At 40.9% G+C, this 20,102-nt stretch overlaps 1 protein-coding gene across 1 annotated transcript in view; it reads right to left on the bottom strand.

The window, feature by feature from the left end:
• Positions 1–20,102, bottom strand: part of NRG3 (neuregulin 3) — a 1,058,867-nt gene that overhangs the window by 830,097 nt on the left and 208,668 nt on the right. The gene's annotated exons all lie outside the window — the stretch shown is intronic.

Raw genomic sequence — 20,102 nt, 5'->3', positions numbered from 1 at the left:
TGTAACAAATAAGGATACATTCCAAGACTTTGATAGTACTGACCCCCAGACCCATTTCTATGACAACTTTTACATGACAATTTTTGTACTCAGGAACAGCAGACAGTGCACACAAGCATAGGGTGGTGGTGATGAATGTTACCATAATGGGAATGACAACTACAGAAACACGTGTCACAGGCAACAAGTGAGGAGCACAGATCCACACAGGAAACTATATTTTGGTGTGCACCACTCCCACAACGCACGACAAAGCTGCTGACTGTGGGCTTCCACCAAACCGATCACAAAGGAATGAATTTACCTCGCCTATAATGAGTTTTTGGTATAAAGGGTCATTGCATAAGAGGAAATTTGCACATACAGAACACACAAAGTGAGGGAAACGTTTATTTTGCCCTAAAAGTAAAATACTCTCAGGAATCAGGGTTACCCTATAGCTAAATACCATTGATCAAAAGTACAGGTGTGCTCCACCACTCTGAGGAGGAAAATAGCTATTCTATAAAAAAATCCAAGATCTTCCACCTTCATAAGCACAGGACTGTCACTTGAGCTGAAAGCGTCCATGGAATGCACTATTTTATGCTCAGTCCGATTCTGCTGAATCTGACCAATATGAGCATCTAACTCAAAAAACAACAAAAGAAAGCAAAGCAAAGCAAAGCAAAGCAAAAAAAGAGTGCAACTTCTGTGAAATCCACTTATTGTTCTTATTGATAAAGACCAAAGGTGCTGCAGAAATGCAAGAAGTTTGTCTCAGTTAAGAAAACCCAGATCAAACTCAACTGATTTCAGGATGTGTAAATACATTTGTACTCACAGAGTCTCATTGGAAAAGCATGCCTGTATTGACTTTACTACTGCCGGTTCCTGCAGCAACAGAGGCTCCTTTAACAGCAGTCACAGAACAGGCAAGCAGAATTAACACTGCAGGTTGCAGTATTAATTTGTGCAGCCGTCAGACACACAACGTCCATTTCTTTTAGATACGTACAAATCTTGCAGAGTTGCTGTTTCCAGTTCTCCCTGACTCCTGCTTCCACAGCAAGTGATGCCCTCAGATTTCTTGCTAACAAAACCTTCTGTGCTGAAGGCCCAGCATGCATGGGAATAATAAAGCAAAGCCACAGGAACATGTAATGTTGTTGTGCTTCCCTTTGGCCTACTTCTTCCTACCTACCACAGCATCATTTTGTCAGGATGCATGGGAAACTGCTTCCCTATAATTGCAAATCAAGGGGTAATATATGGTTCAAAATGATTAAGCTACTTACTTTTTCTGCACTCTCAGTTAAGTTGTATTTTGAAGAAAGTAGGGTGACTTCTGATCATTAAGGATACTTGAAATTAAAACTACATAATAATAGCTGCACTGGGAAAATTATGCATTTTAAATTTCCATTGCTTTAAAAATAATTTGTAAGTACTGCTGCATTAACTCAATTATTATTTTCGAGATTCTGAATCACCTTGGAAAAATCAAAGCTAACAAATAACTGCAGTAGTCAGCTGATCAAGTGACCAGTCAAGTGGTCCTGATGGTTAGGTAGGCTACCCATTTATAAATCATTTGTAATCCGATATTATCTGTACTGATCAGTAGTCACTGGCATATTTTGCTTACCATATTTCATGGTGTATGTGTTGAGATTTGAAGTCCAATTTTTATCTCTTAAATTCAACCTTGACTTATACACTGTATCACTGTTTCCTGTGAGTGGCGCCAGGCTTGGTGCTTGGCCTTGTGCAACCCCATCTCCTGAAAGCGATGCTGTTGCAGCCCAGGCAGCAATGCTTGCGGGGAATGGGGCCACACCAGCGAAGCACCAAGCCCAGTGCCAGTCACAGGGGATGGGGATGGGGACAGGATTGGGCTCAGTGGTTGGCTGGCGTGGCCGCATCTCCTGCAAGTGGCACTTCCTGGGCCACAGCAGCAATGCTTGCAGGGGATAAGGCTGCACCAGCCAAGTGTCAAGCCCAGCTCCATCTCCTACAAGTAGTGCTAGGCTCCGCTTTCGGCAGCACCGCTCACAGCGGATGGGCCAGGCTTAGTGCTCAGCTGACGCGGCCCCATTCCCTGCAAGCCTGGTGCCATTTGCAGGTGATGGGGACAGGCTCGGTACTTGGCTGGGAATGAGCCGCTCACAGGGGACAGAGATGGGAATGGGCTCAGCTGGTATGGCCCCATCCTCTGTGAGCAGCACCAGCAGGACACTCACAGAGGCTGGGATCATGCCAGCTGAGCACCGAGCCTGGCCCTGACTTATATACCGTGTCTATGAAATTCCCTATCTTTCAAATGAGAAAAGCAGGGTGTTGATGTATACACCATGAAATATGGTAAATATTCCTAAATATCAAATAGACACTTTCCATAAGCAAGTTAGAAGTCAGCTGTCATTATTGTAAAAGTAGATCAACCAACGCCCAAATACTGTAACAGAAATATCCCCTGCCCTCTTTGAAATGGTATGAAGGCCTGAACTATTGAATTAAGTGAAATTTTCATCCAATATTTCCATCTGAAGGTACTGAACCAAATTCTGTTTGCCTTACTCATGTGGGTAGTTAAAGTCACTGAACCTAAAGCATAATGTGGGTCAAATTACATTTAGATTGCCAAGTCCATCACATGATCAAATGTTAAGGGTATGGTAAATTAGGAAATGCAGGATGTTATTAAAAATCAAATATATTTGAAATACTAACGCTATTAAATGTGGCACAAAAGCCTGGATGAAAAATGAAAGGTAGGATTGGAGAACTGATTGTGAACTTTTATTGTGATTTATCTAACTGTTCTTTTTCACAGCTCTTGCATATATAACAGAGAATCATAGTGAAGTACCTTATTTATTTTAACTCAAGACAAGCATTTTTTTTCTCCATTCTATAGGGTGTGGTATTGAGTTAGAAGTATGGTGGAGTTGGCACAGTACAGAGTGAGAAGCATGGTGGAGATGGCACTGCGTGGGGTGGGAAGCACAGGGGAGACAGTTGCCTGGCTGGGGCCGGAATCACCACCACTGCCACCGCCACCACCACCAATGCCTGGCTGGGGCTAGGGCCAAGGCCAGGGCTGGAGCTGCTGCTGATGCCTGGCTTAGGCTGGAACTGCCATATGCTCCATGCCCCAGGCCACAGCTTGAACCAGAGCTGTAGCATAGGGTAAGCAACAGCAGGAGGCAGCCAAGCAGCCAGGGAGATTCAAATAGTAGGAGGGGACGGTACCTCTGATAATTAGATTCTATACATGGAAAATTAGAACAAATATTTTCCATGTGTAGATCCTAATTACTGGGGGGTCATCTTAAATTCAAAGTTGTCTTGGATTCGGGCAAATATAGTAATTCAAACATAATTAATATCAAGATCTAGAAACAGAAGCAAATTGAATTAGAACTATTTATCCAGAAGACTGTTGAATATGTAACCACCATTCATTTATAGTATGTAGAAATAGTTACTAAACAGAATTATAATTTAAAAGGTATATTTGGCAACTAAACGTAAGTTCTCCAATGTTCCCTTTCAATTTTCATTTTTGCTGTTGTGTTATACTTTAAAATCATGGGAATTTCAAATTGTTACTTAAAAAAACCCCAAAACTCCTGCCTCAGCTTTCTACTTCACCAAAGCTCTGATGGTATTTATTGTTAGGTAACTTGCTTAACTCTTAGAGACCCATTCATTAAGCACTAATGATGGTGACTAGGACATCTGTTGGTGATTAATGACTGGATGAGAGGAACTGATGGCCCATGTTATAAGCACCCTACCAGTAACCTTAGTTTTTCATTACTCCCAAAGAAATATCAAGGAGCAACTAGATCTACTACTATAAAATTAAACATCACAACAGAAAATGCAGTCTCCAAGGGGAAGGGTATTTAAAGACTTGCCTAAACACAGTTTCTATTCTAGTGTTTTTAGCTGTCAATGAAAACATTATTAGATTATGGTCAGCTTTGTCTTTAACCCAACATTCTGCTAACATAATTCTATTTATTTAGCATGTGTGGTTTTGGCATATTGTTTCAGCCATCTTAAGGCAATATCATCATCAGTGTGAAGAGCTTGAAGGCCACCTGGTAGCATAGTAAATGGACATGAGTTAACAGTGTGGGATGTGGTTTGAACTTGTCCACAAGCGTATTTGTTGTCATTGCAGAGGCCCCATTGGTATAGTTTTGAGGCACAGTGACTCTGTCCAGTTTGAAAATGGTTGAGAACTGCCCAATGAAAGCATGGCCAATTAAATCCCAGTTGACTGACTGTAGGGTCAGCTACGATATAATGACTAATTGGTGATTATGCTGACCATTCTTCATGCCATCGAGTAAGTAAGGAAAAGTCAAAAGGTTTTGAAAAGGATGGATCATATGTTATGTCTTCAGGGGAGCTGAGCTATTGGTAGATGGCATATGTTCCAGTGCACTGGCAGTGGAGGATTATCACAGTGTCTGGCTAGTAAGTTTACTACAGCATTCATGCAGCAGAGATGAGGTGGGGCAGTGTTACGAAGGACTGGTAACCATGGGAATGGAGTGGGGTGCAATATGCCTGACACAAGATGCATTGTAGCCTGCAGTTGGGTGTCCACTAGGGGTGTGCAAAGTGGGCTGTATTCGATTCAGATTTGGATTTGGCCTGATTTGGGGATTCGATTCGTTGATTCGGATCACTGTCCCAATTTGATTTGGCCAAATCCGAATCTGAAGATTAGATTCCGATTCAGAGAATCAGTGACTCGGCCATAGACACAGTTTTAAATGTTTTTTCTACATACCTCGAGGTACCAAGTGTAGCTCATCAATCCTGAGATGGTGAGGTGGATGGAGCATCCCACAGGAGTGCCAGGGGAGGCCCTGTGTGCTTGGCAGCAGACCCAGAAATGGACCAGAAATACTTTGGTCCACTTCTGGGTTCACAGCTAAGTGCATGGGGCCTCCCTCTGTACCCCCCTCCCCCCAGCTCAGTGATTGTCTGCAGGGGGACCCTGCAGAGGTTGGACAATCACCTGTCTGGGGTCTTGTGAACACAGCATTCATTCCTGCCTGTGGCAGGAGGTCAGGCTAGATGATCTGGTCAGGTCCCTCCTGACCCTAGCTAGTATGATACTATGACCTCAGGTGCCTCCCCAGACCCAGAAGGCACCAGGTGCTGAGCTGGGGGCATGCCCCCCACCCCGCATGCTCCATGGTGGACCTGGAAGTGAACCAGAAGTGCTTCTGGTCCACTTCTGGGTCTGCCACTGAGCATGCTGGGGACCCCTCTGCACTCCTGTGAGATGCCCTATCTGTCCCACCATCTCAGTATTCACGAGCTGCCTGGTAGAAAAAAAACATATAAAAGTTGCATCTATGTCCAAATCGTTGAATCTTTCTGAATTTGGAGAATGAATTTGGAGGGTTCCGATTCAATTCAGAGAGATTAAAGGGTCTCCTGATTTAAGTTTGGATTTGGAGATTTGGCCGCCAAATCATGCAAATTTGACAAGTAGGTGATTCCTTGTTTTGATTTTAAAGCATTTTTCTGCAGATGTGATTTATAAGTTAAAGTCCAGTCAAGGGTGGCACCAAAAAAACTGGGTAGGTTTTGAATTTGTGAAATTGATTGTGTAATGTATGCACTGTGTAACATAATGCATTGTATGCACTGCAAATGCGATACGAGTGTGTGATAGAAAGGGGAGCAACCTGGTGGATGCCTGCTGACTGACCATAGACTACAAATCCCAGAGGCACCTGGAAGCAGGAAGAGGAAGTGATGAGAAACTGTGAAGAGCCCTGCTGCTGGACTGCAAATCCTAGAAAACCTTGGGGGCAGCAAGAAGAGGTGATGACCTCAGAGCCCTGGATGCCTAGGTGCCATGAAACCTGGATACTATGGTGCTGGCTGTGAGAAGAATTGGAGGAGAGAGAAGCCTCTGCACAGTATAGATGAGCCATAAACCAACTGCACGTGATCCCTGACATAGACACCTGCACAAAGCAACTTTGGACTAGAGGCTGGTTCTTGGGGACACTGCCAGAGGTGGGCAGGGGACCCTATGTGCTGAATGTGCGTACCTCAGTGGTACTGACCACTACCTGTTTACTTGCCTTCTAAGTGTATGTTGTTATACTTTGGATGCCTATGTACTTGTATTTGTCCCTTCCCATTTCCCATGGCCTGTTGGCTTGTGATCCTAACCCCTAGGACACTCAATATAAAGAAAATCCCTCACTGGATGTACTTATTGTGCCTGACACTGCAGGGGTTTGTTACAACTGTTTAAAATGATAGTGAGCTCATGATTGGTACTGGCATTACATAGCTGGAAAACACTTGAGACAATCTTTGAGGTATTTGCTTTGAGGTGCCATTTTAGGCAGTACTCTGACATCAGTTTCATGTCTGCATCAAGTGTAAGTTCCACATTTGAAAAGTTATGGGCTTGAATGGCAGCATAATCCAACAGACTACTGGTTATAGCAGGAGTGTCAGACATGTGGCTTGTGGGCCAAATCTGCCTGACAAAGCCCTATAATCAGACCTCCTCCGTTACCCTGTTAATCCATGTGCTGTACTGGCATGCCGCATGATCCATACTGCATGCAGAACTTGTCTGGGCGAGAACCCAACCTACACTGTGCTCACTCAGGCTGGCATCCCAGACTGACCCAGGTGGGTACCACATGAACTGGATCAGGCATATGAGCAGAGGTACACAGGCCTGATCTAGCCTATGGACCAGCCCTGAGCCACATTAGTTGGGTTAAAGCACTATTTTGGATCTCAGAAGACAGCTTCAGATTTTTGCTCTGCCATATATTCCCTGTGTAACCATGGGCAAGTTGCTCAACTGTATAGTTAGGATAAATATTACTTCCCTACCTCACAAGATAAATGCATGGAAAATTGTAATGTGTTTAGCTACTATGGTGTAACAGGTTGTCTATTTGCCCAGCAGTCTTTATTTCCCTGGGGTGAACTTGTCCCTCAGCATACAACATAACACACAAATCATCAAACAAAAAAGGCATCAACAATAAAGTGTTACCTCTTACCCTGCAGTCTTTTTCTGGATCTGGAGAGAATATTCTGGCTCAATCCTAAAGCCTCTGCCTTGTAGCCTTCTCTCCCTCTCCCAGTTCTCTTTCCTGGGAGTCTTTAACTTCCTCTGGACCAGTCAATTATTATGATCTGCTTGGCCAGTCTTCCTAAATATGGGCCAGCTGAATAGAGCTTGCATCCTCCAATGTGATCACAGTCATTCCCAGTTGTGTCACCTGCAAACTTGCTCAAGAAGCTTTCTATGCCAGCATCCAAATTATTAATAAACACACTGAACAGAACTGGGGTCGGGGCAAACCCCTGTGGGATTCCGCTCAAAACCTCCTGCCATTCTGACGTGGATCCATTTATAATTACAATTAGCTTGTGGCTAATACACCAATTATCCATCCACCTCACAGAAGTTTTATCTAGCCCACATTTCTCCAATTTGTTTATGAGAAGCTTGTGCGAGGCTTTGTCAAAAGCCATGCAGAAGTCCACATACACTACATCCTCAGCATTCCTTTCATCCACCCAAGTAGTTATTTTGTCAAAGATCAACTTTATTTGACACCATTTGTTTTTCATAAACCCATCCTGGCTGCTTGTGATCAGCCTTTCCTCCTCAGGATGCTTGCAAATGGCCTTCCTTGGGATCAGATCAGCAAAGCATTATATGCATCATCCAGAAATTTATACAAATATACTGACTAAAAAGGAGTTTGAACAAAATGAATGACAAAAAAAAATCAAGGATATGTTTTAACAGTTGCCATGGCCACATTGCTATACAAGGCAGCTACACTAGAATACTTATAGAATGCTAATGACCATGACTGAACTCTAAGACAGAAATATGGTGTGTACAGTATTGCATTAACTACTGAAGCTAAATCCTTGACAGCTTTTAATTTAAAATGTAATAAAATATAAAAAAACACAAGCACTGTTGAGTAATCCACTGAAGTTTCTAGCTACTTGTTTCTTTCTTACTTACTAGGTTTCTAGAGTTCCTTGTTACTGTCACAGAAAGTCATGGAACCACTCCAAAGCTTGGTAGTTCTGGCACTTCAGCCATGAAAGCAATAGCTGTTGAAATATATTCCTAGCAGCAACTGAACAGTCCAACTGTAGCAAAACCTCCAGTTTTTCTTTTTGAATACATATACATATGTATTCAAAAAGAAAACACAGGCCTATCTATCATATATATATATATATATATATACACACACACACACACACACACATCTATCATTATATATATATATATATATATATATATATATATATATATATGAATGATAGATGTGCATTCCCTTCCCTTCCCCAATTATTTCTGGCTTTTCTTTCTCGCCCTCTCTATTCCCTATAGACAAGCATAAGCAAGTTCAGACTTAGGATAAGCTTTAACATTTTTATTTTGGTAGCAAGTTTTTGGTTTTGGATATCCACTGTTGTATATTGTATTATTATTAGGTTTGCATTGATTCTTACTGTTGTATATTGTATTATTATCATTTTCGTATTGATTTTTATTGTTTCATATAGATATTGTATGGTTTAGGCCTGTGTTTGTAAGTGAACCTAAGTGATGTCAAGTTTCCATTTTGTATGTCAAGTCTCCATCTTGTGTCCTCTGCCCGGGCATCCCCTGTGTTACAACTGTATGCGTCACATACCCCTCCCATGTAAACTGGTTCCTGGATGAGTGAGAGTGATTGGGAATGATTGAAATACAATGGTAGCAGGCCTCTACTAAATGGCCTGTAACAACTGGGCCATCACCTTGCATTGATTCATCCAGGAACAATGGACCTCACCCAGGAACAGAGACAAGAACCCAGCATTTAAAAAACAAAAGACCCTGAAGAACCAGCAACTCTACCATTGTACCCCACCATTACAGACACCCGAAACTGCACATCCCTGCATGGAGCACACATGCTCAGTACACCAGGGGCTGACCCTTGCCTGGGCATGCCTCCTGTCACTAGGGTCACACAAGGTCTGCCCCTATAAAAAGGGGCAGTGAAGACAGACCCAGTGGGACGCCCTCTCCATCTGGACCAGCACCATGCCACACCACCTATCCACCCAGAGGCCATGCCAGCGACCACCCTCTGGACAACACTTACTGGACAAGGACCCCTTTCCAGCCTGGATAGGTAGCTATCACCCCCCACCCCCTCTTCAACCAAGAACTTGGACTCTGCTTCTCTTCCCCACCTGGACTCTAGCCCTTCCACTGAGTCTCTTTCTCCTGCTGCCATTGTGTGTGTGTGTGTGTGTACCAATAGCTTCATGGGGCCACATGTAGTGTGTTGTCTGTGCAATAAAACTGTTATTTGGACCCCTAAGATGGGTTTTGCTTATGGTTTGGCCCTGCTCCAATCTCTACTCCTTGCCCCTCTAACTTCTGTCTCATTTCTCTCTCTCCTGGTTCTGGCTCACTGCCACCTCCAACACCTGTCCTGAGCTCCTCTCTGCCTCCAAACCCCTTGTTTCTTTGCCACTGTCTTATCCCCACTGCCTTTTCCTTTTCCCCTGAGAAACCAAGTTTCTGCCTCAGTTTCTTTCCTGGCTGTCTCCTCCTTGCCACCACTTATCTGCCCCCACCCCCCAATATCTCAGCTGTCTGCCTCAATTTCCAGTCCCAGTCTACCTTAAGTAAATTCAAGCTTCAGTTCCTCAGCCAGCTTCTCTGTAGTCTACTGGTTCTAATCCTAGTTCTGGTAACTTTCACTCCCTACACTTTAATTCTCTCTCTTTCTCACCTGAACCTTCCCCCAAGTATCCCAAGCACACAATACACACTGTAGAATCCAAGTTAGGAACTTACCTGTGTGTATGTGTAGGTGGGTTGTGTGTGTGTGTGTATATGTATGTCATTGTGTGCATGATATACAAATTAGTGATCTGTGTCTAACTTTTGGGGTGAATAGTGTATGTGTTTGAATTGGTGATAGGTATGCATGCTCCTAGGCTGGTTTGGATGTGCTGTGCCTGAGCTGGTAGTGTGTGTGTGTGTGTGTATGCACCTAACTGATTTGTGTGTTTGTATATATGCAATTGTGTCACACCCTCCTGTCTAACAGTGCAATACTGAGATCCTGAGAGTTGGCCTGACCCCACAGGGCAACACAATTCAAAGTCTAAAGAATTAAGTAAAATCCTGACTGTGTTTAAGTCAATGCCTGAACTTTTTTTCCTTAAATGGAAGCAAGGTTTCAACTTTTCTCAGAAACAGATTTAAAAACTCAAATTTCCAGTGGTGTGCTAGTCTAAGATTTTAATATTAACACATTTAATATTAACACATTTCCAATGTACATATACCACTGTATTGGTTTCATTAGCTTTTATTGCTTTCTGTGTATAATAATGGAGTTTTTATATGTAATAATAAAATAAGCAGAATTTTCTAGCGAGATAGATATTAGTATTTCCCACTGTATGTAAAAAGGGAAGAAACAGGCACAAGGGAAGGTTAAATGTCTTTCTGCATGTGAATGTCAGAGTCAAGAATCAAATCTAGACATAACTCTTAGTCCTATGTTTCAGAGAAAAGAACATCCTTCTCTTTCAGCCCCAATATAAGCAAGAAGTAAAATTAATGGATACTTGTTAGTACTGAGTCATGTTTCTCTTTATTGCAATACATTTTTAATTAGAGTTTACAAGACAGGCTTATGAGGTGTAGTGAAGCATGGGGCACAGTAGATCATTGCTTATAGCATTCACTTATGTCTGTTTAATAATTACAGTGAAATACTGTATAGTAAGCAGGATATTAAAGATGTTCATTAGGATATTATCTTCACTGTCCAAGGGGGATTTTATTTTTGTGCATTGCTTAAAATGTGCAAAAATATTAACTTGTTTTGAGGATTCAGACACCAAAGGAGGATTAACTTTATTCTATGACTACATTTTGAAAACTTAAATTCCATATAAATTACAAACATTTTGTGCCATGTGCCTTTGCTTGTTCCTCAAGACTCCATGTTCCAACTTGATTGGGTCTCATACTGGAGAAAAGACCATTCCATAAAACTAAGTTGTGACTTGCAACTCTATTTATCACAGGTTATCAATTCCTACAGTCCTGTACAGGATGCAAAGACAATGATTCTAGGAATATACAAATAAGCAGACATTTTCTATACCTCCTCACCCTCCAAGTAAGTGGATGGGAAATTTCCCAAGTCTTTGTGCTCTTGCTCTCCTGCAGGGTGGGCTTCACACTTTGTTGTAAACACATTTCAACAACAAATTGCTGTACCCTGAGCAAAGTACAAAACATGGAAGTAATAATGACATAAGGATCTTCCTTTTAGTCTGAAAATTTCATGGGGTTTGTCATGGTATGATTCATTTTCCATTATATGTTTGATCAGGGATGTGCTTTAAATCAGAAACTAATATATAAATAACATATCAGATCTTTTAGCTTTTAGATATACCAAATGTGTTATTGAGTTTTAGGGGAACATTTGTTCATGAAGAATATTTTATAAGGTTCCACAGTAAGAACAACAAAAATGAGAATGATGACAACTTGGTTTTCAAAGTCTTTTCAACAAAACAAAAACCTCTCAAAATGAATTAGTTAATTAAAACAGTTCAACCCAATTCCTGCATGGTTTCACTGAAGTCTAGGATTACTGCTATTGTAAATTCCCTTACCCACTTAATATTACATTTAAAATATTCTAAATGTAGTTATGATAATAAAGTAACCTTTGTATTAAATTGTATGACCTTAATATATAAATCTGTTCCCTGTGCCTGTTCAGTCATACCTGGGTATTTTCCTAACAGAAAGCTAATTTACATTAGAACTGCTGAGCTAGAAGTATGAGAAACTGAAGTAGGCTCTCTTCCAGCTTGCAACTTGTCAACAAAATTCCAATTCCACTATCTTTATTATATTGGTCATAATGCACAAAACAAATTACTCATCTTTTTGTTCTCCTAAAATCAGTGGAATTTTTTCTGCTTTCAATTTAAAAAGAAGGGCAAGGGGGTAACCACCTCTACATGAAGCATTTTGCTATATCTACATGATTTTTCACATCAAACTTGTTTTTACAGTGAAACATGGCTAGCTGACTAATACTAATTATTTTAACTGGGTTCAAGACCATTAGATATAAAACTGGTATTCACTGGCTTTGGAAAAAAAAGTGGGAAAATGTGGCATCCTAATCCAATTCTTATTCCAAGATCTACAATATTGACAAAATTCCTGAAAAGTGTTTTTGAGTTTGCACAGGAACAACCATATACATAAAACACTGCTGTTAGCAGTGTTCCCATCCATGAATAGGATTCCTTCAGAGTCCTGTTATAAAACCAGGCTATTTATTTGTAACCTAAAAATATAGTACCCACAATGCGTTATGGGTGTTTGGTATGAAAGAGAGCAGGGAAGGGGAGATCTGTCCTTACCTGTGTTCATAATAGAAATCACTTGTATAAGGGTGCTCACAGTGCATGGAGTTAATCAAATCTAAATCCCTTATACAATCAAGGGATTAGATATTAAAATGAAGAAAGGCACTATAAAAACAAAAAATGTATATTGCCAGAAACCAACCCCGCCGCCCCCCAAAAAACCCAACCTCCACCCCCTCCAAGCAAACAGGATAAACAAACTTCTTTAGCATATTTTAAAGACACCAACAGCTATCCAGTAGTGTCAAAATGTTTTCAATAATTCTGACTCCTAAGTTTCACAGTGGTAATTTCCCTGATAACTTACAACAGACAGCATTCAGTCCTTGGTATAAAAATGTATAACGCTTATGCCAGTACTGAATTTAGCTTGATGGATCTTGAAATTTCCTCACCCGCTATTGAAATAATGTCTTGGTAGCTATGACACACAGAGACATGTTTTGCACAGGAGCTGAGTTATTTTCAGTTGTGCCCTAGGCTGTAATGCCAGAAGAATGGTAGAAATTGGAAGATAGAATGCATTGTAACTTTCTTCCTTGATTACACTTTAGCACAATTAGCAAAGCCAATGACAAAGTTCATTAGGCCAGAATCAAACACAAATAATATTTTATAAAATGTTTTTCTTCACTACTTATTGCCTAATCCTTACAACTAACTCCTGAAGTTTTGAAAAGATCTACTGTGAGAGACATATATTATAAGGCATTTGAGGTGACCACAGAGAAAACAGATAATGCCACTTAACATAAGATGGAAGCCGTGCAAAGTTCTTTTTCTCTGCTTCTGAAGTGCTCTGTTGGTGATCATCATGTTACCTCATGGTCAAGTCTGGCAGCAGTCATTTTACACCTGCTATCCCTTTGTATAATTTGGGGATCCTCTCCTTTTAGCGTGGCAGAAAATTCAAACTGATGCCCTAAATATTATTCTCATTCTTGGGTTTTTTCCCCAATGTTATGTCCTTTACTTCCATGCCTATCACTTTCTCTTGTTTAAGGAAGGAGAGATAAGGGTACACAGGCCTGTACTTTCTTCTAATTTCTAGTACAGAAACACTCTTTTAAGCAATAAAAAACTCACCACTTACTACCCTTGGATGCTTTTGGACTTCCTTTCTGCCTTCTTCAGTGGGCATTCTCCCCACATGGCTTTTTCCACAACAGCTCCCCTGTACCTTTGGAACCTGTCACCTGCTGAATACCTTCTGCAGCTGTGTCTAATTGGTAGTTGGGCCACTCACAGCCATGAGGGATAGTTAGACCCCAACCCCCTTAACCATCTCCAGGCCAATGCTATTTGGCATATACATACATGCCCTATGTTACAGCTGCTTAGAACTTGTTGGAACCCAACATGCTGAGACAACCAGGCAGGAAAAATGTAGTCTGTATAACGAAGATGCACACTATTCAGTTTTGCTTGTCCTCATTCACTGAAAGATAAAGGTACAGTGGTTTATATCACAGCATCTACTTTCCTTGATGTTCTCTGACTGAACAGGAATCCATAAAATAACTTCTCTTCCTTCTTCCCCACCCCTTCTTCTCCATGACAGTAGCTGCCTTCAGTTGGGTTATGGGAATACAATTTAAAAGGTGAGTAGTCATAGAAAAAACTCCTTGCAGAGAAAGAGTTATTCAAAACAAAGGTATGCTTCATGAAACAAAAATCCAGAGGCAATTTCCTTTGATTATCTTATTGGTTAATCATATATGTGGGTGAATGACGCAGAGGCTCCATTATACAAGGAAATGTCACAGTTATTCCTTCCTACATATCAGGAACACACTCATCATAGTCAGAATGCATAACCAATCAAAAGTGAATAAAGAAGTCCTGAAGGTGCCATTGACTTCATCTCTTATAATTAAAGATAATGAACTGACAAACTAAAATGGGGTTTTCTCATGGCAAAGACTAAGGCAATACATACGTAAAAAAGTTAATTTCTAAAAGTTCACAATAAGTAAGCAATAAGGCTGTTTTAATAATTCATTCAGACATGTAAGACTACTTTAAGATCCAGAATCTCAATCCTACATAGACTGCCAATCCAAACCACTTAAACATATGCTTAGCTTTAAATCATGTGACAAAATATATTTAAGTCAGTGGAGCTACAGTAATTACAGAAGGGAAAGTATGTATGTACATAGACACCAAATGCTTATTTTGTATATAGTGTGCAATCAGCTATCAATGGACACGTTAGCCTTGTCTCCAAGTACAATAATATATTTTTGGTTTCTTCTAATATATAAAAGTATTATGTACTTCTAATATATAAAAGATAGATTTGATAATGTTGCAGTTAATTGATAGATACCTCTATAAACAGACAAGGTTCTTTGGGTGAATCTGATCATTTTTATTAGACCAACTTAAACAGCTGGAAAAAAAAATGTTGGCAACTTTTCAGTTTTAAAAACCCTTTGTCAGGCTGAGGAAGCTCTGAAGTTGGTCTGTGCTCTTCCTGGATGGAATGAATAGTAAAGAAGCCAGAGGCTGCTATGCATGTGAAACAGGCAGTCAGTGAAGATGTAAACTGAGGAGTCAGTAGGTGAGAGAGAGACTGGGTGCAGGGGGAGAGAAGGGGGATGAATGTAGCGGTTGAATAGTGGAGAGGTACCTAGGGAGTCAGATGTCAGGCAGGTTATAATGTGTCATGAATCCAATGTCTATATTTAGTCCATGATTTTTTGTATCCAGGAGGTTGATGAAGTGAAGTTCATAGGCTCGCCTCTGAGAAGTGTTTTGTAAATTCCCTTTGAGGATTAGAACTGAGAGATTGGAGAGAGAGTTGTTTTCTTGTGAGATATGTGCCCCCACAGGTAACTGGGTATTCTTGTGTTTGATAGATTTCCAGTGTGCATTTATTCTGGTGTTCAGTTGTTGTTTGGTCCCTCCTACGTATTTTCCATCAGGGAATTTGGTGCATTGGATGAGATATATTACATTTCTTGAGATGCAGCTGTAAGGTGCAGGAATGCTGATGGCTCTGTTGTGGGGTGTAGTAATTGTGAGGGTGGTGGAAACGTGTTGGTAGGTCTTGCATTTCTTGTCATCACATGGTCTAGATCCATTCGGTGTGTTCTGGGCCTGAGGAAGTTTGCTTCTGGTGATGAGGTTAGTGAGGTTCAGTGCTTGTATAAAGGCTAGGATGTGTGGTTCTGGGAAGATCTCTTTAAGAATAGGATCTCTTTCTACTGTGGGTTGCAATTGTTTGAAGGAACAACAGAGGAACAACACCAACACTTTACAATGTTCCAACCTCAGACTTGATGAAGTCTGCCGCCTAAGGTATGAGCTAGCTAAAGCCTATGGCCTAAGGGGGCTGCTCCAAGAGGGAGCAAAGCAGTATGAGTTGTCGATGTTTGAAAGAGACCCTGTGAGAGGGGGTGGAGTGTGTGAGGCCCTAGTGAGAGGAGGGTGGTATGAATGTGTGTGTGGCTGAGGCCTGACAACGAGGCCTAAGCTTGGTCTGGCTGTAGACCGGGAGCAGTGTGTCATCTGGATGCCATCTGCGAGGCTTGGGCTGTGGTGTAGGGGAGGAACGTAGCCGCTGATAGTGCCCCCTGGCATTGGGACAAGAATGGGCAGCCTCCCGCCTTAATTAATATCCTAATTAATTAACAACAAGGCATGGCAGGAAGTCAAGTGGGTGGCGTGCCCAAAGGCAAGTGGGTAAAATAGCACTTTGGCTAGTCGGGGAGCCCCACTTTGCCACAATACAAAAAATCATGGACTAAATATAGACATTGAATTTATGAGACATTATAACCTGCCTGACATCTAACTCCCTAGGTACCTCTCCACTTTTCAACTGCTACATTCATTCTCCTTCTCTTCCCCTGCACCCAACCTATTTCTCACCTATTAACTCTTCAATTTACATCCTCACTGACTGCCTGTCTCACATAGATACCAGTCCAGCCTCTGGCTTCTTTACCATTCATTCCATCCAGGAAGAGCACAGACCAACTTCAGAGACTTCCTCAGCTTGACAAAGTTTTTTAAACCCAAAAGCTTGTCACAAATTGTTTTCCGAACTATTTAAGTTGGTTTAATAAAAGATATCAGATTCACCCAAAACCCTTGTCTGCCTATGTCCTTAGACCAACACGGCTACAACCTGCGCTCCTAGATACCTCTATATCACTTCACAATTTGTTCTCTACCATTTTCTACCTTTAATCTTGTAAAAAAAATAATCATATGACTCAGGACTCTTCTACATGTTAAATTTATGCCACAATTAATGCATGGCATAAATGATGAGAATCATGAACCCAATTTAAGGCACCATAAAATGGCAAACCAGCAATAAAAATGTTCTACATAAAATGTACAACATTTTAAAATAAAAGGTTGTGTTACTCCTTAAATTAAATGTGTGGCTGATCTGGGGCCAAAGTCCATCACCATGACTGAATCATGATTCTGGGCTCTCCCTGAATTGATGAGTAGAATGGACACAACTGGGATCTGATGCACAATCCCAAACATGGCACCTCATAAGGCATCAGGGAGCAGATCCCATAACACCTTTAAATGACTGCACCAGGGGCCTCAATATCTTCATTATCAGAATCCATATTTCTAACTTTTCAAAAGCTACATATACCTCTAGAGAGGATTTCTTATTGATTCTGTTTTGCAAAAAGAAAATATGGGAATAGTACAAGTGTTCCTAAAAATATACTCATAAGAATATACGTCTTCATGAATGTAATAGATGTCAGATATCTAAGCAGATATCGCAATTTTAGTAGTAATAGTAATAGTAGTAGTAATTTTAGTATAATAGTAACTATAGATAATCTGAAATTGAAAGAAGTTTGTTAATAATGTAACACATCAAATACAATGTCCCTGAAACATTTAGCATTAATAAGTCATATATTTGGTGTCAGCACTTAATTAATTTTGCAAGAGGCATTATCCATACCGACTCTTTTCTCTTTATTCTGTGTTCTGTCTGGTGCCAAGAGATTTTTTTACACTGTTCAGACATCTTTGAGACTTGCACAGGCACTTCTCCTATTACATAAAACCAATTAAATCTTCAGTTAAATATTAGCTAAATAATTGTTTCCTGCACAACTAGTAACAGTAACAATAATTTTATGGTAACATATCTAGTTATATTTATATTTTAACCAGAAGAGTTGTCTCTGGAATGTGGATGTAGATTAGCACATCAAATCTCAAAAAGAACTAAAACTAAAGAAAGAATTTAGAGAACAATCATCACAATTTTTTCTGGTTATTTGGCAGTGATATTTTCACATTAGTAATAAAGGGAACCAGTTTTATTGCAGTAAAATTATTGAAGGAAATATTAATCCTTATAACTGAATGCAACATATTCAATAACATTTGTCATTTAATGTAATACCTTGCATTTCTATAAGCATCTTTCACTCAAGGTTCTCAGAGCATTACAAAAGTTAACAAATTAATCCTCCCATAACCATTATGATATAGGGAATTATAAAGAAATTGAGGCCATGAGGAATCACATTATTTGCCTGAGGTCACAAAGGCAATTTGTGGTACAGCGTAGAGCAGAAGCATTACTCTGGGTTCCTGGTTCCATGTTTTAATCCACAGATCATTCTTTCTTCTTGGACAAGTTTAAAAACTAATCTAGCTACTATATTAGTATTGAGAAAAGACCCGAGGAACTTTGTGATTCCTGCTGGTAATGGGTTTGTAAGATTTTATAAACATACTGAACTCTCACTTAACTTCTGGCACTGATTACAATAGAACCAGGATTATATTAGGGTAGATGATGGGTGCTAGAGTGTTTGGCTAATGCCTGATGTGTGTATTTGGTCTCCCTACCCTCCCCTTGATGTGTGCTTGCTTTTCTCTTTTTGTTTTCCTCCCCCCTAGTTGGGTAGACAAAGGGAATGCTTTAAAATTAATTGCAGCCTTAAAAAAGATTATCAAAGAGGCCATTCTTAACAGATTGGCCAATGGCAACATCCTGAAGGATAGCCAGTGTGGGCTTGTTGCGGGTAGGTCTTGCTTAACCAATCTCATTTCCTTCTATGACCAGGTGACCTACCACCTGGACAAAGGAGAAGAGATTGATGTCGTATATCTTGACTTTAAAAAAGCCTTTGATCTGGTATCCTATTATCACCTCCTACTAAAAGAGGCTAACTGCGGCCTCGGCCACACCATGATCCACTGGCTGGGGAATTGGCTCCATGGTAGGACCCCAGAGGGTGGTGGTTGATGGAAGTCAATTGTTGTGGTGCCCTGTGACCAGTGGGGTCCCCCAGGGCTCTGTCGTTGGGCCTATACTATTTAACATTTTCATTAATGATGGACGTTGCTATCAGAATCGGACTGGACAAGTTTGCCAATGACACCAAACTCTCAGGTAAAGCGTCCACACCTGAAGACAGAAGGGTAATCCAGGCTGACCTTGAAAGGCTCAGGAAATGGGTGGATGAGAACGTGATGGTGTTTAACACTGAAAAATGCAAGGTTCTCCACCTTGGGAAGAAAAACCTGCAGCATGCTTATAGGCTCAGCAGTGCTACGCTGGCTAGCACTATGGATGAAAGGGACTTGAGGGTCATGATTGACCACAAGATGAACATGAGCCTGCAATGTGATACTGCTGCTAGTAAAGCAAGTAAAACTCTTGCTTGTATCCACAGATGCTTCTCAAGTAAATCCCAGGATGTCATCCTCTTATTGTACTCTGCCTTGGTGCGGCCACAGCTGGAGTACTGCATCCAATTTTGGGCTCCACAATTCAAAAAGGATGTGGAGAAGCTTGAGAGGGTGCAGAGGAGAGCCATGCACATGATCAGAGGTCAGGAACGCAGACCTCATGAAGAGAGGCTGAGAGCCATGGGACTCTTCAGCCTGGAAAAGCGCAGGCTCAGGGGTGATCTGGTGGCCACATATAAGTTCATCAGGCGTGCTTACCAGGATCTGGGGGAATGTCTGTTCACCAGAGTGCCCCAAGGGATGACAAGGTTGAACGGTCACAAACTCCTCCATGACCGTTTCAGGCTGGACATAAGGAAGAATTTCTTAACTGTCTGAGCCCCCAATGTATGGAATACATTGCCGCAGGAGGTGATTCAAGCACCTACTGTGAATGCCTTCAAAAGACATCTGGATGTGTATCTTGCTGGGAAGCCAGGTAAATCACTAAATTAAATAATGGCATTTACTATACATTTGAGATATTAATTGACATGGGCAGAGCCTCCCAAAGATGAAAATAGGAAGGTTATGGGATATATGTAAAATCATTAAAAATAAAAAAACCCTAAGCTTTTAGAATTAAGTCTTTTCCCCATAGCAAGCCAGGGCTCATTAATAGTTTTAATATTGCCCTTTGCAACAAAGTTGTTTGTATTCATGAACTGAATTATTTTGTTTCTGTATAAACAATGTTTATTTTATTGTTTCTTCTAATGTAAGGGCAACTGTGGCATCAGTAGGTGCCCCGCGGGCAAGCAGAAAATATAGAAGAGAAAAACTGACATTTTAGGGACTCTGAAATGGACTTCCAGTCTCCTGCAATAAACAGTACATTTTGAGAGGGAGCATACCTT

The sequence above is a fragment of the Alligator mississippiensis genome, chromosome 6, assembly GCF_030867095.1.
Source record: "Alligator mississippiensis isolate rAllMis1 chromosome 6, rAllMis1, whole genome shotgun sequence".
Taxonomy (NCBI): Eukaryota; Metazoa; Chordata; order Crocodylia; family Alligatoridae; genus Alligator; species Alligator mississippiensis.
This window is presented reverse-complemented; position numbering and strand designations above follow the sequence as displayed.